This window comes from Macaca nemestrina, chromosome 11 (assembly GCF_043159975.1).
Source record: "Macaca nemestrina isolate mMacNem1 chromosome 11, mMacNem.hap1, whole genome shotgun sequence".
Classification (NCBI taxonomy): domain Eukaryota; kingdom Metazoa; phylum Chordata; class Mammalia; order Primates; family Cercopithecidae; genus Macaca; species Macaca nemestrina.
The window spans coordinates 81,773,880-81,801,776 of NC_092135.1; positions in this window are offsets into that span (position 1 = coordinate 81,773,880).

Here is a 27,897-nt window from a genome sequence, read left to right on the forward strand (position 1 = left end):
TGCATGAGTAAGCAAGCTTCAAGGCAATGTTTACCGGAGGATTCTGCCAATGACGGTCCCTCACCATTAGGAGAGAATTACTGGAACGAATGGGTTCTTTCTATCTCTTTGTATTGTTGCATATAGCTGTCAGGCCTAGATCTGCAAGCCCTCTTACCACTGGTTGAAACACAGAGGCAACAGGCCAAGTAGAGCAAATCCAAGAGACTTAGAGAGAAATAAAATCAGAACACTTATTAAATCTCATCTGATTCCAACCCCATCCCTGAATTTTTTTCAACTATATAAACCTGTAATTTCCCTTTATTTTTAAACTTAGTTTGAGTTGGGTTTCTAATTATTTAAAACTGACATTCAAAGTGAAATGTGGGAATATTTAATTTTTTAATATATTTCCCAACAGTAGTTGAAATAATTTTCTCATTGGTTAGCAAATATATTTTCTGAGACAAATATAACAAGGTTTGTACCTGAGGGAAGCACTGCTGCATATCAAATTGAAAAAGGCTGGACTCAGGAGCCCACACTGAGGATAGATGCTCTAGCTCTAGAAATTAGGCAGGGCGTGGGCACACCAACTCTAGTTGCACAGGGTACTATGCTTTAGAAGAACACATGCTTAGTTTAATATCTTGCTGTCATCATCCTGAAATTATTAATTTTTGAAAAAGGACCCCACATTTTCATTTGAAACTAAGCTCTGCAAATTATGTAGTCAACTCTGAAAAGGGATCTAAATTCTGTTTTTCTGAGTGAAGCACACAGATAAGTCTTGAAAATAAGTGGAAACAGGAAGATCTCTGTTTTAAAAGGAGGTGAGACTACTTGAGAATGGCAGGTGTATACATCCCTAGAATCACAGCTTCAGGACAAGTGGAAGCTTGGCTGATTTAATTGCTGAACTGTCATAGGATCCTTTACATTCTTACCCTACAGAGACCGTACTGGGCTCAGTGACTGAGATTATTGAAAATTAAGAGTTTTCTGTGAAAGCTAGAGGATTCCAAGAAGAAAGAGTCAGGTAGGTTATCAAAGAATCATTAGAATATGTAGTTTGACATATTCAATACTGTAGTATGGGTGAAAAACCTGAAAACTAAATCTGTTCCTTAGATTAATGTTACCTTGTCAAAGACTCAATTTTTCTAATTAGGTGCTTATATACCCTTTCTTTTTAAAACATGTTTGTATACCCCTAGCTTTAAATGGATAACTTTATTTTTAAAGCCTTTAGTAGCAAGATTCGAAAAGAGTACACTATTAAGGATTTTATCCACTAACAAAAGTTTTCTTAATGGGTATGTGTAGTGGGCCAAATTGTTGCCTCAAAGATATATTCATCTATGAATCTCCAGAACCTGTGGATATTGCTTTATATAGCAAAAGAGTGAGTATCATCTTACATGGCAAAATACGCGGTTGAGTTAAGGATCGTGAGAAGAGGAGCTTATTCTGAATTATCCTTCTGGGTAGGCCCGAAATGCAATCACATGCATCCTTATGAGAGAGAGGCAGAGGATATCGTGACACAAACACACAGAGAAGAAGGTGATATGAAGATGACAGATGTGGCCACAAGCCAAGAAATGACATCAGAAACTGGAAGAGGCAAGTAACAGATTCTCCCTTAGAGTCCACAGAGGAGGAACAGTCCTGCTGTGATCTTGATTTCAGCTATGTGAAACTGATTTTGAACTTCTGGCCTTCAGAACTGTAAGAGAATAAAGTCCTGTTGCTTTAAGCCACCAAATTTGTAGTAATGTTTTATGGCAGCCACAGAATACTAATACAGTAGGCTAGGAATAATGATGCACAATGATGAAATTAAACATTTTATTAAGAAAAAGACTGTCAGTATGTAGGTATGAGGTGGGCATGACAGATGAGTAAAAGATGTTATTAGAAGGCCTATAATTTACAGGAAGCCCAGGAACTATTAAAAGCATTCAAGTTAAAATCTAGAATAAGGCTTCACTAAAGATAAAAGTACCAGGTTCTCAGTTGAGGGATCCAGTCCAACACCAGAAGCTAAGCATGAGTCACTGGCAATGGCCAAGAGCTTATTAGCTGTGGTGAATGTTTTCAGGACAGCTATACAGGAAATTGATAGCTATTAATATTTAATGATTCATTTTATGCTTGGCAGGCTACCTAACCGAGTACAGACAAGTTCACCCACAGAAGAGTTTTGTTGCTCTTGGAAATATTTTTATTGTTGTGTATATGGGCAATGGAATTTTTCAAACCAAACATTTGAAACTGTGACTTCACATAGACATAGCTCATCTGAAATATTTATCATTTAGTATCCATCCTTTTAACCTCAAAATAGACAGACATAATTAAATATTTATATTTTACTTTATTCTATCATGAATTTGGGATGATTAAGAGATATAATAAAATTCAATAGTTTTTAACTGAGTAGAAAAAAGAGAAACTCATAACTGGGAAAATGTAAGATTTAATTCCAATACTATGACAGTTTATATAACATGAATGCCCTAGCCATTTAGGTGATTTTTCACACTTTCTTTTGCACCTTATCAAATTGTTCAATTCGTTATTCTATTTGTTATAATACTAAATATGTTTCTATGCATATTGCTGCAGTTCTATCAGTCTCATTAAAAATAAATTATAAAAGTGAGAATTAAAAATATTTCTAAAATGTCAGGGGAAATAATATTCATGTAGTTGAATGGGAAATAAGACAACAGATTCAGATAAATATTCACCTGGTAATTTTCTAGAAGAAAAAATAAATTTAGTAAATATTTATTGAACATCTTAAAACTGTAGACACCAGAGGTGAAGGAATGAACAAGACACAACCACTGCCCTGAAATTCACAGAGTTGAGGGTGGGTGTGGGAAGGTAGAGATGCTCTCTGCTGCCATTTCTCACCTCACTTATCTCATACTTCAGCCACGCTAGCCCCCTTGCTTTTCCTCAAGAATATCAATGATTCTTCTTCTTCATGGCTTTTGTACTTGCTGTTTCCTCAGCCTGAAATGCCCTTTTTCCATTTCTTCATTTCTCCGAGAAGTAGACCCAGAGCCAAGGATTACAAATCATGCCTTAGTGAGAAGGCCTTAGGGAAGCCCTCCTCACCACTGGAGCATGAATGGCATCTGAGAAAAGGGGCTGGGGTTTTGTATCCTCATGCCATTTGGTCACTGGCTTTGGGTTACTCAGGGAAAAGAAGGAATTAGTACATATAATCTCCTAGGTACTTGGTTTTCTACGTCAAAGGGAAATCCTTTAAAAAAGATCTCTGCCGTGAGCCATATGCAGTAAAGTACTAAGAAGTTGGGATCTGGGCCTTCCTCCAAGGAAACTACACATGTCTGCAGGACCTACTTTCTCACTGTCTCTGATCTCTCCACATCACATAGAGGACTTCCATTACTACCCTGCTGTAGTTATCTACTCATACCTTCTAGCTGTTCACCTTGCATTACGCTTTCTTCAGATCATGCATTAATTTATGTTACTATTTATTTATTTGTCTGTGCCTCACCTCACCTATACACTAATATATATAGTATTAAGTAATTGAAATTTATGGCAAAAACCCCAATTACTTTTGCACTAACCTAATGGTTTAAGCTCCCTAACAATGGGGACTTTATTTTGTTGACTGTTGTATATTCAATGCCTAGATAATTCTGGTCAGAAATTATTAAAAAAACAATTGTTGGAAGAGTAAATAAATGGACTTTGATGGAAAAAAAAAAACAGTCTAGAGGTAGAATCAATATTGTTAGAAAAACCTTCAACCTTCTGAATTTAAAAAATAAGGTAGAAATAGTAAATAGTATACTTAACTTTAGAGAGAAATAAACGACTCCACAGAATCACAGATAGTCTGTCATGGGTGAAGTGGAGAATTCGTTAAATAATTTTGATTCACTTTATCACCTATCTTATATACTGAGTATTCATTACGTGCCAGACACACCATTATGCGCCTGTATTCAAAGTCGGACTGTCTGCTATGGTCTGAATTTTTGTGTCCACCCCTAAATGTATATGTTGAAACCTCATTCCTAGTGGGATAAGGAGGTGTGGCCTTTTGGAGGTGATTGTTATGAAAGCAGAGCCCTCATGAATTACATTAGAGCCTTTATAAAACAAGCCTCAAGGAGTTGCCTTGCCCTTTCTACCACGTGCAGACGCAACAAGATGCCACCATCTATGACCAGAAAGCAGGCCCTCACCAGACACTGTATGTGCTGGTGCCTTCATTGTGAACTTCTGGGCTCCAGAAGAGTGAGAAATTTCTGGTTCATAAACTACCAGCTTATGGCATTTTGTTATAACAGCCCAAATGAAGTAAGATACAAAATGGGTACTGGTAACTGTGGGTGCTATTGTAACAAATACCTAAAAATGTGGAAGTAGCTCTAGAGCTGGGTAGTGAGTAGAGGCAAGACGAATTTTCAGATACATGCTAGAAAAATCCTATATTACCTTAAAGGGAACTTTAAAGATGATTTTAGCGAGGGCTCAGAAAGAGGAGAACTAGAGAGAAGGCCTCATTCTTTTTATAGAATACCCAAATGATTGTGAATAGAATGTTGGTAGAAGTAAGGATGCTAAAGGCCATCCTGATGAGGTCTCAAATGGAAATGAGGGACATGTTATTGGACAATAGAGGAAAAGCCATCCTTATTATAAAGTATCAAAGAACTTAGTCGAATTGTGTGCATGTCCTAGTGTTTTGTGGAAGGCAGACCTTGTGAGTGATGAAGCTGGATATTTAACCAAGGCAATTTCTAAGCAAAGTCCTGAAGGAGTGGTCTGGTTCTTCTTGACTGGTTGTAGTAAAATGTGGGAAGAGAGAAATAATGTAAAGACAGTTTGATTCATCAAAAAGGAAGCAGAACTTAAAAATTTGTAAAATTCTCAGCCTATCCATATTGAAAGAAATGAAAAAACCTGTTTGGGAGAGAATAGGGTATGACCAAGTGACCCTTTCGTAGATAGAGAAATCAGTGTGGATTTGCTATCTCAATGGAAAACAGGTACAACTCATCAAGACAATGAGAATATTAGCCATTTAAATATGAGCTAGAACCTGCTGTCCAAGACAGTGGAAGAATGATCCTTAGGGCATCTTGGAGATCATCAGGGTTGCCCCTTCCATCACAGGTCAAAGGTGCCAACACCAAGAAAGATCTGGGAAGAAGAGAACGATATCAAACAAGGTGCCATTTCTGTCTGGTGCCACTTTACATTGTGGGCTCTGCTCCCAGTATGCCATTGTAGGGCTCCGCAGCTTCTCCAGGTGTGGCTCTGGCCAGTGCTGGTGCAATGTGCTCTGCATCCAGCAAAGCTTCAGGGACATGGCCGCTTCCACCTAGATTTCATAGGATACCCTGGAGAGCCACAGAGCCCAGGCAGAGAATTGCTGCTGGCCTAAACAGGGCCACTGCAGAAAGCCCCCATTAGGGCAATGCCCTGCAGAGTTCTGGGGCCAGGGCTGATCCTGAAACTGCAGACTGGTAGAGCCACCCATGTGCAAGTCTAGTCCAGGCAGCCTGAGCAAGAGATTACAACCTGTGAGAGCTGACACCTGGGCTGTACCCAGCAAGGTCATAGGGGCAGGACTACCACCCCAATGGATATGGAGGTCACCACATCAAGCCAAAGAAGATTATTCTCAAGTCTTAAGGTTTTAGAATTGCCAGCACTTGCCAGGAATCCATCATTCATTTTTTCTTTCCTATTTCTCCATTTTGGAATGGGCATGTCTATCTTATGTCTGTTTCACCATTGTATTTTGGTAGTACATCATGTGTTTAATTTCACAGATTTACAGGTAGAGAACAATTTGCCTTCAAATAAATTGTACCTTCAGTCTCACCCCTATCTGATTTCAATGATATTTAGATGAGACTTTAGACTTTTGATGTTGGAATGAGTTTAGACTTGGGGGCTATTGGGATAAAATGACTGTGATTTGCATGTGAGAAGGACATTTGATTTCTGGCTGTTGGAGTGGATTATAATGGTCAGAATGTTTATCTTTCCCCAAAGTTTATATGTTAAATTTCTAACTCACAATGTGATGGTATTAGGAGGGGGCATTTTGAGAGGTGATTAGGTCATGAGGGTGGAGCCCTCATGATCAGTATTTGTATTCTTATAAAAGAGACCTTAGAGAGCTAGTGATATAGTTTGGCTCTGTGTCCCCACCCAAATCTCACCTTGAATTGTAATAATCCCCATGTGTCAAGGGAAGAGCCAGATGAAGGTAACTGGATCACAGATGTGGTTTCCCCCATACTGTTCTCGTGATAGTGAGTGGTCTCATGATATCTGATGGTTATATATGTATATGACATTTCTCCTGCTTGTACTCATTTCCTCTCCTGCCGCCCTGTGAAGAGATGCCTTCCACTATGATTGTAAGTTTCCCGAGGCCTCCCCTGCCATGCAGAACTGTGAGTCAATTAAACCTCTCTCTCTTTATTTTTATTCAACAGTGTTTATTTTATTTTTAAATATAAATCTAAATTGTTCACCCTTTTACTATTTTTATTTTTTATGTTTATTTTTTATTATTATACTTTAAGTTCTGGGGTACATGTGCAGAACGTGCAGTTTTGTTACATAGGTATATACATGCCATGGTGGTTTGCTGCACCCATGAACCGTCACCTACATTAGGTATTTCTCCTAATGCTATCCCTCCCCCACCCCCCCAACTCCATGACAGGCCCTGGTGTGTGATGTTCCCTTCCCTGTGTCCATGTGTTCTCATTGTTCAACTCCCACTTATGAGGGAGAACATGTGGTGTTTGGTTTTCTGTTCTTGTGTTAGTTTGCTGAGAACGATAGTTTCCAGCTTCATTCATGTCCCTGCAAAGGACATGAACTCATCCTTTTTCATGGCTGCATAGTATTCCATGGTGCATATGTGACACTTTTTCTTTATCCAGTCTAATGTTTAATGGACATTTGGGGTGGTTCCAAGTCTTTGCTATTGTGAAAAGTGCCGCAGTAAACATACTTGTGCATGTGTCTTTATAGTAGAATGATTTATAATCCTTTGGGTGTATACCCAGTAATAAGATTGCTAGGTCAAATGGTATTTCTAGTTCTAGATCCTTGAGGATTCGCCACACTGTCTTCCACAATGGTTGAAGTAATATGCACTCCTACCAACAGTGTAAAAGTGTCAGTGTAAAAGTGTTCCTATTTATCCACATTCTCTCCAGCATCTGTTGTTTCCTGACTTTTTAATGATGGCCATTCTAACTGGTGTGAGATGGTATCTCATTGTGATTTTGATTTGCATTTTTCTAATGACCCGTGATGATGAGCATTTTTTCATATGTTTGTTGGCTGCATAAATGTCTTCTTTTGAGAAGTGTCTGTTCAGATCCTTTGCCCACTTTTGATGGGGTTATTTGTTTCTTTCTTGGAAAAATTGTTTAAGTTCTTTGTAGATTCTGGATATTAGCCCTTTGTCAGATGGATAGATTGCAAAAATTTTCTCCCATTCTGTAGGTTGCCTGTTCACTCTGCTAATAGTTTCTTCTGCTGTACAGAAGCTCTTTAGTTTAATTAGATCCCATTGGTCAATTTTGGCTTTTGTTGCCATTGCTTTTGGTGTTTTGGACATGAAGTCTTTGCCCATGCCTATGTCCTGAATGATATTGCCTAGGTTTTTTCTAGGATTTTTATGGTTTTAGGTCTTACATGTAAGTCTTTAATCCATCTTGAGTTAATTTTTGTAGAAGGTATAAGGAAGGGTTCCAGTTTCAGTTTTCTGCATATGGTTAACGAGTTTTCAAAACACCATTTATTAAATACAGAATTGTTTTCCCGTTGCTTGTTTGTGTCAGGTTTGTCAAGGATCAGATAGTTGTAGATGTGTAGTGTTATTCTAAGGACTCTGCTCTGTTCCATTGGTCTGTATCTTTTTTGGTACCAGTACCATGCTGTTTTGGTTACTGTATCCTTGTAATATAGTTTGCAGGCAGGTAGCATGATGCCTCCAGTTTTGTTCTTTTTGCTTAGGATTATCTTGGCTATGTGGGCTCTTTTTTGGTTCCATATGAAGTTTAAAGTAGTTTTCTTCCAATTCTGTGAAGAAAGTCAGTGGTAGCTTGATGGGAATAGCATTGAATTTATAAATTACTCAGTCTTGGGTATTTCTTTATAACAGCATGAAAATGGACTAATACATCTAGCTTGTCCTTCTGCCATGTGAAGTTAGAGTAAGATGATAGCTATCAATAAGCAGGTGAGCCTTCATCATACACCAAATCTGTTGGCACCTTGGTCTTGGACTTCCAAGCCTCCATAACTGTGAGAAATAAATGCCTATTGTTCTAAGCTACCCAGTTTGTGGTATTTTCTTATAGCAGCCGAAATAGACTAAGACACGGACCCTGTTCTCTTGTAGCTTGGAGTGACATCCAAAGATGCAAATACCATTTGCAAGGAAATGAGCACTGCAAAGGGAGAATTTTTGGAGAGAAAACGTAATGGAACTTAACTAAGATTACATTTCGGGGTTGTCAACAAAGACTTCTGTGAAGAAGTCCCATTTGAAATGAGAATTTTCACAAGTGCTGGGAATAAAGCAATAAATAAAAATAACAAAGTTCTCCTTTTTTAGAACATGCTTTCTAATGAGATGAAGGGCCCAATTTATATATAAGCAAGTGTAACTACGTAGCATGTCAGTTGGTAATAATTACCATAGAGGTAAACAAAGCAGAGGAAGTGAGATAGGGAGTACCAGAGAGAATAGGGTGTGGACTTGCTTTATCATATAGTCTTATGAGAGAAGGCTCATTAATAAAGTCAAATTTAAAGAGACAACAGAAAAGAAATAAAGACATACTCCATGGTTAAATGAATGCACAAACAATGATCCAGAGGTGAGGGTATGTGTAGTGTCTTTCAGGAAATGCAAAGAAGGCCATCGTGACAGAGCCGAGGGAGCAGAGAATGGCAAAATTGAATCAGAGAGAAAGGAGAGATTTATGAGTTATTGTAAGGGCATTAGCTTTTAGACTGAGTGAAATGGAACATTTTGAGTGGAGAAAAGGTATGATCTGATTTAATTAAAAGCTTTTACGAGCTGCTGTGTTGAGAATGTGGAGAGAATGAGTAGAAACAGGGGACTACTTAAAATGCTATTGTAATATTCCAAGAAAGAGTTGATGACTGGAGCCTGGATGTGGCAGGGTAAGTAGTGAATAGTGATGAGATTCTAGAGTCAACATGCGTTGCTTGCTGATAAGTGATTGCAGTGGTTTGAATTTATGTCTCCTTTCAAAATTCATATGTTGAAACCGAATCACCCAGGCTATGGTATTGGAAGGTAGAGCTTTTTGGGAACTATGCCCTCAAGAATAAGATTAATGACCTTATAAGAAGTAGCATGAGTGAGCTGTCCATCCCATTTTGCACTTCCCCCCACCTTCCACCATGTGAGGATGCAGCATTTGCCCTTTCTAAAGAACGCAGCAACCACGTGCCATCGTGGAAGCGGAGAGACCAGGCCCTCATTAGACAAAGCTGGTCAGCACCTTTATCTTGGACTTCCAGCCTCCAGGACTGTGAGAAATAAATTTATGTTCTTTATTAATTATCCAGTCTTATGTATTTTGTTATAGCACCACAAAGGAACTAAAATGGTAGTTGTACAATATGAGAAAAAGTGAAGAACTGAGGATGTCTGCAAATTTTTGGCTGGAGCAACTAAAAGGAAGAAGTAGCCATTTACTAAAGCAAAGAGGGTACAGGTTTCTAGGTAGACATCAGGAGTTAACTGTTAGACATTATTTAACTATCATATTAATTCCCAAAGTTAGAAGGGTCTAGTCTAATTCTTAAACCATATGTTCAGAGTACTAATAATGCAGTTTTGATAGGCAACCCCACATGGGAGCACAGTGTACCTCAAGGACCAATGGGAGAAGGTAATGCAACTCTCACATACTCTAAAAACAAGAGGATCTAGTTTTAAGACAAACCAAAGCTTCTGAAGGAAGTATAATGGGAGGATTTGGTAAAGTACGGGAATGCGCTGAGGTGTTCATTATGTTATCTGCATACTTTAAAACATTTTTGAAATGTTTATTTAAAATAAAGTTCCATAACTTGAGATGCTTTCAGATATAAACACAGGTATGTACTTACATCATATGCATATAAATAAAAAGATAAAAGATATATCATCTTTTATCTTTTGAAAACCAGTGATAAGCAAACTTTGCTGTAAATGTGCTTTTTAAAATCACATATCATTTAATTTTTTTTGTTAATTCTCCATTTTGACATTTTCCTATTATACTATATATTGGTTGGGACACTATAAAATGTACTATACATTTTCTTTTTTATAATATAAAAACATCATATATAATATTTGAAGAAATACATATAAGTAATAGTCTTCCAAGTCTTGCTTTCCTGTGCCAACCATGTCTAATTATCGTAGCTGTTTTCATCTTACAGTTCTGAAAATATTTCTGTATACTAGGATTCTAGTGCTCTTTTTAATTAATTTGGTTGTTTAGCTAAATAGAATGATTTAAATTATTTAATTGTTCTACTTTCCCTCCCTCTCACTACCAATATATTTCTATCAGTTTTAGATTCTCATTTAATCTTTCTATCCAAGCACTATCGAAGCATTTTTCCTTCGTGTGTCACTATCTCAGGACAGGATCTCTGACAGTGCACTTGGCAAGAAGAGGCCACTATCATGATTATTGTCTGTAAGCACAAACACACATTAAAAATAAGAGGCTTAAATTTCCCTGTTTAAAATAAGGAAGGATATTTCATCCCCTTCTGTTTACTAAGAGCATTTACTTTGGAAAACTTGTAATTATTCCTCCTCTCTTTGATACGCATAAACTTCCTTTTGAAGACTAGATAGGACTTTTTCATCGTATGACTTAAGGATGTCTTTTGTGAAATATAATCATCAAGGAAGATAGTGTCCCTATCTCACAGCTTCTGTGAGAGTGCAGGAGCCTATCTTTGGTGGGTCTGTGGCTTCCAGTTTCAAAATTACCTCCTGCCATAGAGATATAAGATAGGATGCATTGTGTGTGACAAGAGAACTCTTAAGTTCTCTTACTTGAGGACTAGTTATTATTTATCTTCAAAGCATGTATGTAATGGAGTATATCTGCTTGGCTATACACACGGGTGAGATTTTTTTTCTGTCCTTGCAAATATCTGTTAACAGATTGTCTATGATGCACATTGCATTATGCCTTATGGTTTATTCAATAATAAAAGTGGTTTATTTCTTCACTATCTTTGTGTAGAGATTTCTGAGTTGGAATAAGAATTTGCTTTTAATTATATTTCGAAAACTTCCTATTGAGGTTTCCGTCCTCCTTCTACGTAATTTTTGTCATTTATGAGCTTATCTCTGTACTGTGAAGGCTGACAACATTACCTTATCTTGATAATCATAATTAAGCCCTTTGTGCTTTGTATATTGGTTGAGTACTTTAGTCAGATCTTTAAACCGTGTCTTCATTATTGTGATTGTATAAATAATGTTCACAGAAAAGCACAGCTCACTGATTTTTCTTTGTGCTTAAAAAAATAGTTACCTGGGATTTGTAGTTGCTATTTCCATTCTCCCTTACCAGCCATTTACTTTATTCATTCCCTTAGTTTTTCAAAGTCTACATTCAGTCCATTTTTCTGTCACCTTTTTCCTCTGTCTTCCCTTTAAGAGCCCCACATCCTTCTCCTCCAATTTGGACTGCCAGCTCCACAGACTTGGTGCATGGCCATCAGCCTGGGTCATGTCTTTTCTGTTCCACTCCATTCTCTCCTGTATCTCCCTCTTTTTGGTTTTTATGCTCATTTTTTGCTGGGTTACACCTTTAGAAATATTCTAAGTAAGCATGTCTGAAAGGTAAATCTCTTGAGTCCTTCATGTCTGAAAATATCCTTATTCTAACCCAGCATTTACCTTATTTTTCCATTGTAGGATTCTGAACTAAAAATATTTTTTTTTCCTTAGATCTATGAAAGTATTGCCCTATCATCTTGTATCCAATGTTTCTGCCTGGACAGATATTCTCCTTTGTAGTTAATTTTTAAAAATTATTTTTGAAAGTTCATACGATCTTTTAATAATCCTTTGGGTTCTGAACTTTTTCAACAGATTGACTAGAAATGGTTGTATTTTTCCATTTATTTGCTAGTTTTTAATAAGGATTCTTATTTTGGAGACAAGTGCTTCAGCTTTGAAATATGTTGTGTGTATACATGTATGTGTGTGTTTGACAATTTCCTTTACTCAGTGTACTCATCTCTTTTCAGAACTCATATTACATATCATGTTATTGGATCTCCTAGATGGATCATTTATCTTCAGTTTCCCTCATTTTGATGGTTTGTATGGATGGATGGATGCTTTCTAAACTATTTTTGACTTAATTTTCCAACTCTTCTATATAATTTTTAATTTTGGAAAATGCACTTTTATTAAGACCTCAGTTTTAATCACCAAGTTTTGTTTTTTATAGCATCCTTTTCTTTATGGATTTTCTCAATGATCTCTGAGGATACTACAGTTTATGAAGTTCTGATTTCTCCTGATATTATCTCAATTTCTATTCATTTTTTTCTTTCTCTTCCATTTTGGAGAATTTTACAATAGTCTGAGGGTTCTGATGTCCATTCACTTTTAAGATTAAGTCATTAACAAGTTGTTCAGTGTCTCTGGGTACAAATAAGAGATTTTTAAATGTCAGGCTGAACTTTAGGTTGTATAGTAAAAACCACCTATTTAAACAGCTACTTCTAAATGTTGGAGTAGAATCTCTGCTCTGGAGTCCCTCAGTTCCCCTAGAGAAGAACTAGGTCTACCATGGGTTTCAGGTGTCTGCTACTCAATATTATGAATGGGAATAGAGGTGGAAGTATAAGTGAGGGAGGTAATTTTTCAATACAGAAACTTATTTAACAACATTGTTTTAAAATTCCATATATATACCTTCTGTTTTTCATGACATTTATAAACTGCAAGCCTTTCCTGGGACTGATTCAATTCACACCTCAGTTGTCTTCTCCCTGTACTCTAGTTTGTGGCATTCTCTATTCTGTCCCAATTACCTCTCCCCGCTCTGTTTCTCTTTTCTAAATATATACTGATATATCTTATCGGACTAGGAATGGTCAGTCACCAGCTCTTTCCATTGTTTCAGATTTAGATCAGTTTTATTTCTTTATTTTCATTGCCATAGTTTCATAAGAAAATAATATAATGTATGTAATCAGTATCCCATTGTAAACCTAAAGTCATCCTAATTTCTTCTTTATAGTTTCAACAAAAATAAAGTTAGCAATTAAAATCATCCATCTCTTCAACAAGAAGATATTTCATACTTTAAAAACAAACAGATAACAGCAATAAAAATACTTGCTCTAAGAAAAACATTGTGTCTAATAAACAGAAATAAGGTTTTGACTGATGTCTCAATAGATTTTTAGGGACTTCACAAATACACTCTCTTGGTACTTACTACTGTGAAATAAATGTAGTTTTCTTACATTTCACACGTATAATTATTCTCTCCCTCCTGAAAAACAATACTTCTTTGTTTCTTAGGCCACTTATGCCTTGAGTTACTTCAGGGCTAGGGTCATGTCATTCAATTTTATATCACCAATGTTTATCACACATTATAATTTTATGGAGACATTGAGTAAATACTTGTGTTTCACTTGTCCATTTCATGACATTTGTTTAGTGGAATGGGATCATAGGAAAAAATATCATAATCTTTCACTATCATGGTGCCTCCCCTCTCATTTTAAAGGCATATTGATTTAGTAGATTTAATTGTAAGTTCTTATAATGGAAAATAGTTCTATCACGTTTGATACACAAAATTTGAAAACATCAAATCCTCCTCATTTACCCCATATACCTCTGGATGTTTATCACTGAATGTACCATAATGCTTTTTTCATGTTTATTAGATAGGATATCTGGAAAATCTGGTATTTCTAGACAAAGCCAATTAATTGTACTGGTTTCTTAGTGTGTCATCAGAGCTATCAGGTTATTCACCTCATCACCTCCAACAGAAAAATGTTCATTTATCTTACTGTGTGTAGGAAGAGAGAGGTTAATAGCTATTGCATGGTAAAATAGTGAAGATAAAGGCACTTTTAGAAGGATAATGATATAAAAATGAATGACATGACCCTAGCCCTGAAGTAACTCGAAGGATAAGTGGCCTAAGAAACAAGTGGCCTCCTGTTTTTCAGGAGGGAGAGAATAATTATAAGTGTGAAGTGCAAGAAAACTACATTTATTTTGCAATAGTAAGTACCAAGAGAGTATATTTGTGAAGTCCTTAAAGATCTATTGAGACAGCATCCAAAACCTTAGCTCTGTTTATTAGATACAACGTCCTTGGAGCAAGTGTTTTTTTATTGTTGTTATCTGTTTGTTTTTAAAGTATGAAATACCTCCTTGTTGAAGAGACAGGTGATTTTAATTGCTAACTTTATTTTTGTTGAAACTAGAAAGAAAAAATTTTAGGTTCAGGAGACGGAGTTTAGAGCTATAGAAGAGAGAACATATACGTTAAACAATGAGTTCTCACAGCACAATGGAGGGGCTGTGATTATGAAAGCAGTTGGAAGTGTGGGCCACAAACAGGAAGCAGTACATCTGTCCTCAAACACTGGAGGACAAGGACCAGAGAATTTTGCTAAAATTAGGCAGTTATTTGGGGGAAATGAGAAGTTTGAAAATTCATACTTGGAAGACTACACTTTGGAGATGTAATTCAGTAAGCAGAAGAACATTAGAAAAATAGTTTGAATCAGAACTTTGGTGCCTCACCTGCATTCAAGAATTGTTCAGTTGTATGTAAACAACAACCAAGTAGAAGGAGCAGCTAGGGAATGAGTTGTCTTCTAGTGCAACCAGTCAGTTTGATTTCAGGTTAGACATTCTACCTTCTGGAGGAGGGCAGTCAATATGAGAACATGATTTACCATTGGTTTATCAGAATAACTGGCCTGTTCTTGGTTTGATGATTGGCAGCATTTTGAAAATAGGCTATAGAAAATCATCAATTAAATATGGTTGAAATGACACAATTATGTAATGAGAACAAAATGCTCTTCTTTGTGTGAATATTTGGCATGATATAAATACAGCATAAGTCAGTGATACCCAAGGTTATGACATTCATGTCTGCAGCTGCAAACAGAGGACACTCTTTATTAGTTTGTTTTATAAGGACTCACCCCTTTTTGATGCAATTGTGTATACATATAACACTCAGTTTATATAATTTCATCTTTGAATTGAATTATTGGTCTGATTCTTTTCCGATTGCTACCAGAGAACTTTAAAATTCCTAAATTTTTGCTTAAAAAATTTAAATCTCTGTTTGAAGGAAGACATATTATGCTTTGAATTTTAATGGAACTTACAGCTCTGCTATTAGATAAAAATCCGTTTATTAATTAAGATGGAATAACCTAATGACAACAAAATGATAACTTCTGAGATAATCTTTTTACTTTACCTTACTAAAACAGAGAACATCACTATCAGTGATCTTCCTGTCACTCTAGCTGAAGGCCTATCTAATTTAATTTAAAAATTAAATTAATTTAAAAAATTTTTATTTTATATTTCCGTATGTTTTTGAGAACAGGTAGTGTTTGCTTATGTGAATAAGTTCTTTAGTGGTGAGTTTTGAGATTTTGGTGCACCCATCACCCAAGTAGTTTACACTGTACCTGATTTGTAGTCTTTTATCCCTCACCACTCTCCCACCCTTTCCCCCCAAGTCCCCAAAGTCCATTGCATCATTCTTATGCCTTTGCATCCTCAGAGCTTAGCTTCCGCTTATGAATGAGAACATATGGTGTTTAGTTATCCATTCCTGAATTACTTCATTTAGAATGCTGGTCTCTAATTCCATTTGGGTTGCTGTGAATGCCTTTATTTCATTCCTTTTCATGGCTGAGTAGTATTCCATGGTGTGTGTGTGTGTGTGTGCACGCACGTGCATATCACAATTTCTTTGTCCATTCATTGATTAAAGGGCATTTGGGCTGGTTCAATATTTTTGCAATTGTAAATCATGCTGCTGTAAACATGCATGTGCAAGTATCTTTTTGTATAATGACTTCTTTTCCTCTGGGTGGGATTGCTAGATCAAATGGTAGTTCTACTTTTAGTTCTTTAAGGAATTTCCACACTGTTTTTCATAGTGGTTGTACCAGTTTACATTACTACCAGCAGTGTAAAAGTGTTCCTTTTCACCACATCCATACCTCCATCTATTATTTTTTGATTTTGTGATTATGGAAATTCTTTCAGGAGTAAGGTGGTATCTCATTCTGGTTTTGATTTGCAATTCTCTGATCATTAGTGATGTTGAACGTTTTTCACAGGTTTGTTGGCCATTTTTATATTTCTTTTGAGAATTGTCTATTCATGTCCCTAGCCCACTTTTCAATGAGATTGTTTGTAATTTCTTGCTAATTTGTTTGAGTTCCTTGTAGAATCTGGATATGAGTCCTTTGTCAGATGTATAGATTGGAAAGACTTCTTCCCACACTAAGGGTTGTCTGCTTACTCTGCTGATTGTTTATTTTGCTGTGCAGAAGCTTTTTAGTTTAACTAAATCCTATCTATTTGTCTTTGTTAATGTTGAATTTGCTTTTGGGTTCTTGGTCATGAATTCTCTGCCTAAGCCAATGTCTGGAAGGATTTTTCCAATGTTTTCTTCTAGAATTTTCATGGTTTCAGATCTTAGATTTAAATCTTTGATCCATCTTGAGTTGATTTTTGTATAAGGTGAGAGATGATGATCCAATTTTATACTGCCACATGTGACTTGCCAATTATCCCTGCACCATTTGTTGAATAGGATGTCCTTTTCCCACTTTCTATTTTTGTTTGCCTTGTCAAACATCAGTTGACTATAAGTATTTGACCTTATTTCTGGGTTCTCTATTCTGTCCTGTTGGTCTATGTGCCCATTTTCATACCAGTATTATGCTGTTTTGGTGACTATGGCCTAAATAGTATAGCTTGATGTCAGGTAAAGTGATGCCTCCAGATTTGTTCTTTTTGCTTAGTCTTGTTTTGGGTATGCAGGCTCTTTTTTGGTTCCATATGAATTTTACGATTGCTTTTTCTAGTTCTGTGAAGAATGATGGTGGTATTTTGATGGGAATGGCATTGAATTTGTAGATTGCTTTTGTTTTTTTTTGTTTTGTTTTGAGACGGAGTCTCGCTCTGTCGCCCAGACTGGAGTGCAGTGGCCGGATCTCAACTCACTGCAAGCTCTGCCTCCCGGGTTTACGCCATTCTCCTGCCTCAGCCTCCAGAGTAGCTGGGACTACAGGCACCCGCCACCTTGCCCTGCTAGTTTTTTGTATTTTTTAGTAGAGACGGGGTTTCACCGGGTTAGCCAGGACAGTCTCGATCTGCTGACCTCGTGATCTGCCCGTCTCGGCCTCCCAAAGTGCTGGGATTACAGGCTTGAGCCACCGTGCCCAGCCTGTAGATTGCTTTTGAGAGTATGGTCACTTTCACAATACTGATTCTATCCATCCATGAGCATGGGATATGTTTCCACTTGTTTCTGTCATCTACGATTTCTTTCAGCAGTGTTTTGTAGTTTTCCTCATAGAGCTCTTTCATCTTCTTGTATTCCTAAGTACTTTATAATTTTTTTTGCAGCTATTGTAAAAGGGGTTGAGTTCTTGATTTGATTCTCAGCTTGGTCGCTGTTGGTGTATAGCAGAACTACTGATTTGTGTATGTTAATTTTGTATCCTGAAACTTTCCTGAATTAATTTATCAGTTATCAGAGGTTTTTGGAGGAGTCTTTAGTGTTTTTTAAGTAAATAGTGACAGTTTGACTTCCTCTTTACAAATTTGGGTGCTCTTTATTTCTTTCTCTTGTCTGAATTCCTGCTCTGGCTAGGAATTCCAGTACTATGTTGAGTAGAAGTGGGGAGAATGGGCAATCTTGTCTTGTCTCAGTTTTCAGGGGAAATGCTTTCAACTTTTCCCCATTCTGTATTATGTTGGCTATGGGTTTGTCATAGATGGCTTTTATTACATTAAGGTATATCCTTTGTATGCCAATTTTGCTGAGGGTTTTAATCATAAAGGGATGTTGGATTTTGACAAATGCTTTTTCTGTGGCTATTGAGACTATCATAAAAGGAACCCTCAAAACCACGGAAATTAAATAATCTGCTACTGAATTATCATTGATTTCACAATGAAATCAAGTTGTAAATTAAAAAAAAATTATTTGAGCTGAATGTTAATAGAGACACAACCTATCCAAACCTCTGGGATACAGCAAAGGTGGTGCTAAGGGGAAAGTTCAGAGCATTAAATACCTACATCAAAAAGTCTGAAAGAGCACAAACAGACAATCTAAGGTCACACCTCAAGCAAATAGAGAAACAAGAACAAACTAAACCCAAACCCAGCAGAAGAAAAGAAATATCAAAGGTCAGAGCTGAACTAAGTAAAATTGAAAAAAATAAAAAAACTACAAAAGATAAATGAAATGAAAAGCTGGTTGTTTGAAAATATAAATAAAATTGATAGATGATTAGTGAGTTTAACCAAGAAAAGAAGAGAGAAGATCCATTTAAGCTCAATTAGAAATGAAATGGGAGATATTACAACCAATAACACAGAAATACAAAAGATCATTCAAAGCTACTGTGAACACTTTTATGCACATAAACTGGAAAACCTAGAAGAGATGTATAAACTCCTGGAAATATACAAACCTCTTAGATTAAATTAGGAAGGAATAGAAACTCTGAACAGACCAATAGCAAGCTGCAAGATTAAAATTGTAATAAAAATAATTGCCAGCGAAAGACAAGTCCAGGACCAGATTGATCCACAGCTGCATTTTATCAGACATGCAAAGAAAAATTGGAAAAATTGATGCCACTCCTACTGACATTATTCTTCAAGCCAGAGAAAGAGGAAATCCTCCCTAAATCATTCTATGAAACCAGTACCACCCTCATATCAAAACCAGGAAAGGACATAACAAAAAAAGAAAATTACAGACTAATATCCCTGATGAATATAGATTCAAAAATCCTTAACAAAATATTAGCTAACTGAATCCAACAGCATATCAAAAAGATAATCCACCATAATCAAATGGGTTTCATATCAGGAATACAGGCATGTTTTCACATCCATAAGTCAATAAATGTGAGATACCACAAAAACAGAATTAAAAACAAAAAATCATTTATTAAGTAACCATTGATCCCTCTACAGAATCCACCATCTGTTTGATCTTTTGTTTTTTATAACTTATTAACAAGCATTGTTCAAAAGCATGTCAACAAACACTAAGCTTATTCTTAACAATCATAACTCTGTTCTTTAAATTTTCTCCATGGATCCACCATTTTCCTTGCCTTTAGTATGCTTCTTTTTCTTTAGTTTGTTATATTTGATTATAGTAACCTAGAAGTTATTTATCTATGGGAATTATAATGCTAAAAAATCAGTGCTAATACATAGAAAAATATAGTCAAATCTGGCTGTATAGATTAACAGGTCATATGTTTTTAAAAAATTTAAATTGGCATCATTTTTATCACTTATTTTGAGATAGTCTAAAAATCAATTCTTAGAACCAGAATTCCAAAATTTTCATAAACATGGTATAGTACATATATTTTACTTAATTTCCCTCCTCCAAGTCATCTGAAATAAATGAAAAGACTAAAGAATATGAAACAGAAACATCATTATACCATAGACTGTGAAGAATGTTTACAAATTAAGTTTAACTCACTGAAATCTGGGAAACTTCCACATCCCACTACCATACATATTTCTCTGACAGACAGTGAGAGAGACCTGGAAAACAGTACATATAAGCATGCAAAAAAGAAGAAAAAGAAAAAAGAAAGAAGTATAAGTGCTGTGGTATAGACAGACCACCAGGAAAAATACAAATAGCTTGGAGTTGATGTAGGGAGCAGAAGAAGAGGCAAAAATGTGAAACAGTCACACAGCCCCTAACCACAATTACCTAAGCACTAACCACAATTACCTAAGCAGAAAATTCTTAAAAATCATTAAAAACAAACAACTAAATCAAACCAAAACACTTGTAGTGCCTGGGCTCCATGCTGGCCACAAGTGTATAAGAGCTAAATTTTGAGGTGAAAATCTCTTAGGACTGCAGTCTTCTGAAAACCAAGGACTTAAAAAAATGTAGTGACAAAGCATGAGAAAATAGTAAACTAAAATTGAGGCTGTATGTTTCACTTAGCACACCAATTCTGTTCCTGACTCTAAGCAACTAAAACATTCAGAAGTTGTTATAAACCAACAATATTGAGTCCTACAATTCAAATTCTAAATATCAAAGATGTAGTTAAGACAGTTTCCAGTCATCAAGTCAATACTTCTCCACCCTTACTTTTTATAGGAAATATTAAGTCTAGATGAAATTGATTATATGTAAAAATAAAGTATTCAATTCAATTCTATCTTTGAATAATTTTAAGACACTAAAGAAATGAGTACAATAAGCAAAATAAAGATCTCTGAAACATAATCTGGAAATTTATTGCTCCAGGAAAATAAACATATTATTTAAAATATTAATAATACATTAAAAACTAAAAGGAATAGGAAGTTTCAGAAATAAGAGATCAATTTAGAGATACAAAGGTAATCATAGAGAAGATAACACAGAGGAGACGACAAAACTTGGCAGAAAAAAATGAGATAATTTGAAAGCAAATAAACAATCTAAGAATAGAAACATAATTAGAGACAGTAAAAAGCAGGGTTATTATCATGGACAAAATTTGCTTTTGGTTTTTTGTTTTGTCTTCAAAGAATATGTAATGATATAGGAAAATACAATTCGATTTATATTTGAATATGTGTCACAGTCTGACAATAATTATCTCTAGATTACAGGATTATGTATAACATATTTTATTCATTTCACAGTTTTTATATTTCCCAAATTTTAAAAAGACAATATGTTTTATAAGAAAAATGTAATGAAAAAATTTTCTTTTTCTCTTTCAAATTCTATTTTAGAATTGGGGGTACATGTGCAGGTTTGTTACAAAGGTATGTTGCATGATGCTGAGGTTTGGGGTGTGACTGAATCCATCATCCATGTAGTGAACATAGTACCCAGTAGGTAGTTTTTCAGCCCTTTCCCCACTTTAGTGGTCTCCAGTGTCTATATCTATGTGTACCCAATATTTAGTTCCCACTTATAAATGCGAAAACTTGGTACTTGGTTTTCTGTTTCTATATTAGTTAGCTTAGGATAATGTCCTTTGTCATGATTTCATTCTTGTTATGACAGTGTAGTAGTCCATATATTTATATACTACATTTTCTTTATCCAGTTCACCATTAATGGACATCTATGTTGATTGCATGTCTTTGTTATTGTGAATAGCTCTACGATGAATACTTGGGTGCATTTGTCCTTTTGGTAAAATGATTTATTTTCCTTTGTATATATACTGAGAAATGGGATTGCTAGGTCAAGTCGTAACTCAGCTCTCAGTTCTTCGAGAAATCTTCAAACTGCTTTCAATAGTATTGGACAAATTTACATTCCTACCAACAGTGTGTAAATGTTCCCTTTTCTGCACAGTCTCGCCAACATTTTTAACTTTTTATTTATTATTTATTTATTTTTCTTTTAAATACTTTTATTGAGATATAATTTACAGATCATACAATCCATTCAAAGTGTATAATTTGGTGGTTTCCAATATACTCACAAATATATGTGCAAGCATCACCATAGTCAACTTTAAGGCATTTCATTACCTCAAAATGATACCCAATACCTTTTAACTATCATCTCCACCAATCCCCTATCTACTGTGCCCAAAGGCACCACATTCTGTCTCTATAGATTTCCCTATTCTGGACTTCCATATGAAGAGAATCATGGATTCCAAATTACTTTCAATAGCAGCTGGACAAATTTACATTTCTACCAACAGTGTGTAAATATTCCTTTTTCTACACAGCCTCGCTAACATCTTGCATGACTTTTTAACAAAAGCCATTCTGATGGGTGTGAGATGGTAAGTATCTCATTGTGGTTTTGATTTTCATTTCTCTGATGACTAGTGATGATAAGCATTTTTTCATATGTTTGTTGCCTTCTTGTGTGTCTTATTTTGAGAAGTGCCTGTTCATGTTCTTTCCCCACTTTTTAATGGGGCTATTTGTTTTTTCTTCTTGTTGATTTGTGTACATGCCTTATAGATTCTGGATATTAGACCCAATAAAATGCATAGTTTTCAAATATTTTCTCCCATTTTGTCAGTTGATGGAAATTTGAGAAATATAAAAAAAAGTTTGATAGAAAACAAGAGGTAAAAATTGCTCCAGAAAAGGTAGAAGAGTCTAAAAATGAATAATCAGTATAAATATAATTGATATTTGTGAAGAATAGTATAGAAAAAATGGAACATATTTTAAAAAGCAAATTTAGAAGGCATCTGATACAAAAGAAGAAAAATCGGCACATAGAAAATTTATATATCAGTAAAATAAGTAGAAAAAATATTGATATTATAATATATTCTGGAAAATGGACTAAAGTTAAAGGATAAAGAATTCTAAAAGCATTCAGGCAGAAATATTCATCTACTATGGAAGAAAAATATCCTATTGCTCTCACATTTCTCTTGAATAATGCTGAATACAGAAAGACAAGCTGTGTCATCTAATAAAGTGTTTATAAAAAGAATATGGTCATGTATATCTTCATTTTTAATATAAACCTTATTAAATATGTAGTAAGCCACACCAGTTTATAGTTTTATCGATTTTGACAAATGTACACACTTGTATCATTACCATTCTAATCAATATATACAACATTTCCTTCATGCCGGTTTCCCTATGAGTTTTGGCAGACACCACTCCCAATCCTGAGGCAATCACTGCCTTATTTTTTACAACTACAGATTAGTTTTGTATATTATAGACTTTCTATGAAATCATACAGTATGTAGTCCTTTGTTTTTGACTTTCCACCCCCTCCCTTATTTTTTTAATTTAAATACATCATTGATTGTATAGTTAGTTCCTTTTTATTGCTGAGTAAGAGTCTACTTTGTAGATATGCTATAATTATTCTATAATTCTGTGATGGATATTTGGATTGTTTGCAGTTTTTTAGTATTATGAGCAAAGCTGCTAGAAATAATTGACATTTTATATGGACATATTTTTTCCCCTCTTGTGTAAAAACTCAAGAGTGAGACTGATGAATTTTATAATGAATGCATATTTAACTTTAGCAAGTTTTTTGCTAAAAAAAAAAGCAAGTTTTTGTAAGTGGTTAAATTATTATATACTTCCACCAGCAATGTTTGAGAGTTCTAGTTGATCCATGTCCCCACCAACACTTGGTATTGTCAATAAGATTAATCTAACACATACACAACAAAGCCTATATCCTATGATAAAGAACATCCTTCTATTTGTGCTGCCTTAGAGCTTTCAGGATAATTGATCATATTAGGTTACAAAATTATTATTAAATTTTGCATTGCTACACAAATGAAAATAAAAACAAAAGTAGAAATAAAAATAATTCATGACTCAGAAGTTGAAAAACAAATTCCTAAGTGGTTCTGAGAGCAATGAATTAGATGATAATATTCTGAAAATCTGTAAGAGTAATAATTTAAAATACAACATCTTAAAACTATGAGAATTTGGTAATGCAGAAATAAGTTAAAAATGTAAATCCTTTAATTTCTGCATATATATACAGGAACAAAAGAGCAAAACTAGATTAATTAAATATTCACCCAAGGAATTAGAAAAACGAAACAGAAAATAAATCTAATGGAAGGTGAAAGTAAAATTAAATAAATCCAAAAACGTATTTTCAAATTCACAAAACAATTACATGCACAAATTAACAAACATAATCAACAATTTTTTGAGGAAAAATGAAAATAGGGATTAATAAAAGGAAATAATGAGATATAGAAAAATATAAGAATTGCATTAGTGTAAATATAATCCCCTAGAAAAACTGGATACTTACAAAGGAAAATACTGATGATATCGTTTAGCTCTGTGTTCCCACCCAAATCTCATTTTGATTTGTAATTCCTATAATCCCCATATTTCAAGGGAGGGGCCTAGTGGGAGGTGACTGGATCATGGGCAGTTTCTCCCATGTTGTTCTCATAATAGTGACTGAGTTCTCACGAGATCTGATGGTTTTATAAGTTTGACAGTTCCCCCTTTACACACTCTCTCTCTACTGCCATCTTGTGAAGGAGGTGCCTGCTTCCCCTTCTGCCATGATTGTAAGTTTCCTGAGGCCTCCCCAGTCATGCAGAATTGAGTCAGGTAAGCCTCTTTCTTGTATAAATTACCCAGTCTCTGGGAAGTTCTTTATAGCAGTGTGATAACAGACTAATACAACTGGTTAACAAAATGGATTAAAGTAAAATAGTGAAAAACACCAGCATGATGATAGTCATAGGTTAATTGCTATTGTCAAAGAACTAGCCTCTCCTACAAATGTGAGTCTAACATATTTCAGAAGAGAATTGTTCCCTAAAGTTCAGCACAATTCTACTTAAAAAAAAATTCCAAAGTGTAGAAAAAGGATTTGTTCCTTATTTCATAAAGCTAACATACCCCTGGTATTCAAATTCAAAAGATAGTACAAAACTAGAAATATGCAGAACAATGTCATTTATGAACATTAAGAAAAAATAAAATGTTATAAGGATGATGTATATATATTAAAAATATTTCATTTTAGTTTATTTGAAATTTACTGGGAAGAAACAAAGGGAAATATTTGTATAATATATGAAAGAGGAACTTTTAAAAATTTGTCAAAAATAAAATGAGCTGCCCAAAGTCACATGTACTAAGTGGTCATAATTGCCCAGCTTCCTGAGCTTCTAATTTAGGGATCTTTCCTTTTGTATGAAGGATAATTGTCAGTCATCTGTTAAGAAGTAGCTATAAATATCCACCCATTAAAAATTTTAATTTTTTGTATATTACAATCAGGGAGTATATTTATGAAAAACATTAAAACAAGATGAAAAAATAAATGTCAAAATTATGTTCTGGTAGCTGCATTAATTGTATCCCCAGTCCTATCCAACTTCTGGGAAATAGATATGTGACCCTGAACTTTTCTAAGAATTGAGTCCTACTGGAACTATGTTTTTTAAAAAAGTTGTTGATGTTAAAAGGTACCAATGAATTATTTTGATGTATTTTTCAACTTCACTAATTACATGTCTTTTAGGCAGATCAATTATCATTTAGAGATAAAATTCCTGTTTGTACCAGGCTCATACTTTCCGCTACTTTTTAACTTTTCAGTTATTTGCCGGGACTGTATGTCAACATCATCTTTCTATATCACTCAGAACCTTTTAAGCACCTATTTGCAAATAGCATTATTCTTGGTGCTATTCAGAGTAAGTTAAAACTTAATGGATCTTTCATTTGAGGAGTTTAAAGCATAAGATGGAACCATCACCTAGACAGAAAGTATTAGAAATTTAAGAGGGTAACAAGCTGTTCAGATACAAAAAACCCTTGCTTTTAACAAGATATAATGTAGGTTTTCAGAACATTAGGCTATAGGTCTAATGCTTCAAAGTGGAGGAAAAAAAGATCTAGAATGCTTGTATTTCTGAATGTAAGCCAAATTGAACTTAAATGGGATTTTCCCCCCTTATTTAAGTGTGTCCTAAACTATTTCAATCAGTGGCAGATCTAGACAACTATTCATTAGCTATTGTAAAAGTCTTTTAGAAATGATTACAAAGATTCCTTGAGATATGATTAGTAGGTAGAATATGCCTATTACGGTCACTGAGAGGGTAGATGGAACTCTGGGGAGCCTCACAGCTCTAGAGCTGTGTTTACTTCCCTCAGTCCTGCCAAATCCATCCCTCTCCATGTGATCAGCAAATTGCCACTTGTGCCTTGCTCTGTACTTTACTAAATTTGATAATAAGACTATTTCCCTTCCAGCTGGGCTTTTTGAAGATTACTTAAAAATATTATTTCCTGAAAAAAGATCTTGCTATTTTTAACCACACAAATTTTCATACTTGTATAATTAAGAAAAAATTATTCAGAGACAATTCTCCTATATTTTTTTCCATTTCAAGAGGCATTTTGGGCAACTTATTTGTTTCCAAAATTGAGCAGAGAAGGCAGGGTAATGATTATTAATTATGTACCTTTTTATTTCTTCAAATTATAATATTGTACATGGAAGACCTTTATCTAAATAGTATTTTATTTAGATGTTCATTCCCTACCAAGATTTTGGATTATCTGAGTTTACCCTAGTTTTGTGAAATAATATGTAGGTTTTCAGAAACTTCTAGGCTAGGGTATCCATGGATCAGTTGTTACTGCAGAGAAAATGCTGACATATTGAAGAATGAGGTCAAGGTATCCTGAAATAGAAATGAATATAGCATACCTTTTTAAACTATGCCAATCATTAAATATTTTTCTCAAATATCCATTTTGTTTTGGGACCATCTTCCATTAATACTAATGGAAAGTCTACATAGAATTAAAATAAAATACTATATTGGTTTCTTATTTTTTCCAATTATATTAGAGTTTCTGGAATTAATTTTAAGTAAGATTTAATGTATGACTCAATTGTTCATTTATATATTTATTTATTGTAAGTGTTCCTTAATAGTAAAATGATGATTACATTCTGAAGAAGCCAAATGTGTGGTATTATCATTATCCTGGAAATCTATAAAGGGATTCAGTTTATAGCAATAGAGCCAGTAATGGGGGCAATGTTATAGACTCTTGGACCTACAATGATGTGAAACATACAATTTCAACAAGAATGATATCATCTCTAAAGGAATGAAAGTTGGTTCCTGGTGTAGGAAAAGGGCAAAAATATATATTTATATTCCCACAATCTATGGCTCTCCAAGGCTCAAAATTTTATTTCTTCATGTTTAATTTCTGTCATGGGATTTTCTCGGATATCACAAAAGTAGCACTGAGTTCTTGAAAGATACATGCAATATTTCCAAGATCAGTGGTATGAAGTTATGAGGACTAGATGGCTGCAACTGGTGGACTTTCTCTTGATCACTTGCTTAATCTAGAGGTCATTCAGAAGAGGTGGCCTGTTCATACCTATTGGTGGCCATTGGCTGCCTTCTGCCTTGGCAGGTTTTTTTTTTTTTTCTTCTTCTTCTTTTTTTCCTCAGTGCTTTTTTGTGTACTTGGGTTTGAGAATTAAACAAAAATGGCTTATATTTTATTACTTAATTCTATATTAGTCAACCCAGAATTAATTTAGTCAAGTGCCAAAGAGAAAAGCATGTTTGCCATATTTGAATGACTGACTATCCAGCTGCTAGTTAAAAGTTATTTTCTCATGTTAAGCACAAGGTAAAAGTTAAGTTTACTAAAGTAACTTTAGACAATTAATTTAGTTTCTCTATTGTTTCCTATTACTGAGAAACATTTTGAATTATTAATTTTAAAATTCTGATTGCTACTCTTATAATGTATTTGTATACATTTCTAACTTGCATATATAATGATATGATTGTTTAAGTAAGTGAATTATATCAAAAGCTACTCAAAATATAGTTATAAATTGTTACTGGCATTTATATTTTTACTTGAAAATTTCATTTAGTTATTCTTGACCCTGCAATGAATAAAGAGTAGACTTTGTATTTATTCTTTTTTATGTATAAAGCTCAGATAGAAATGCATCAACAGTAACATAGTGATAATGGAAAGGAAAGGTTGAGAAACACAGGTGTAAAAGTTTAGATATCTGA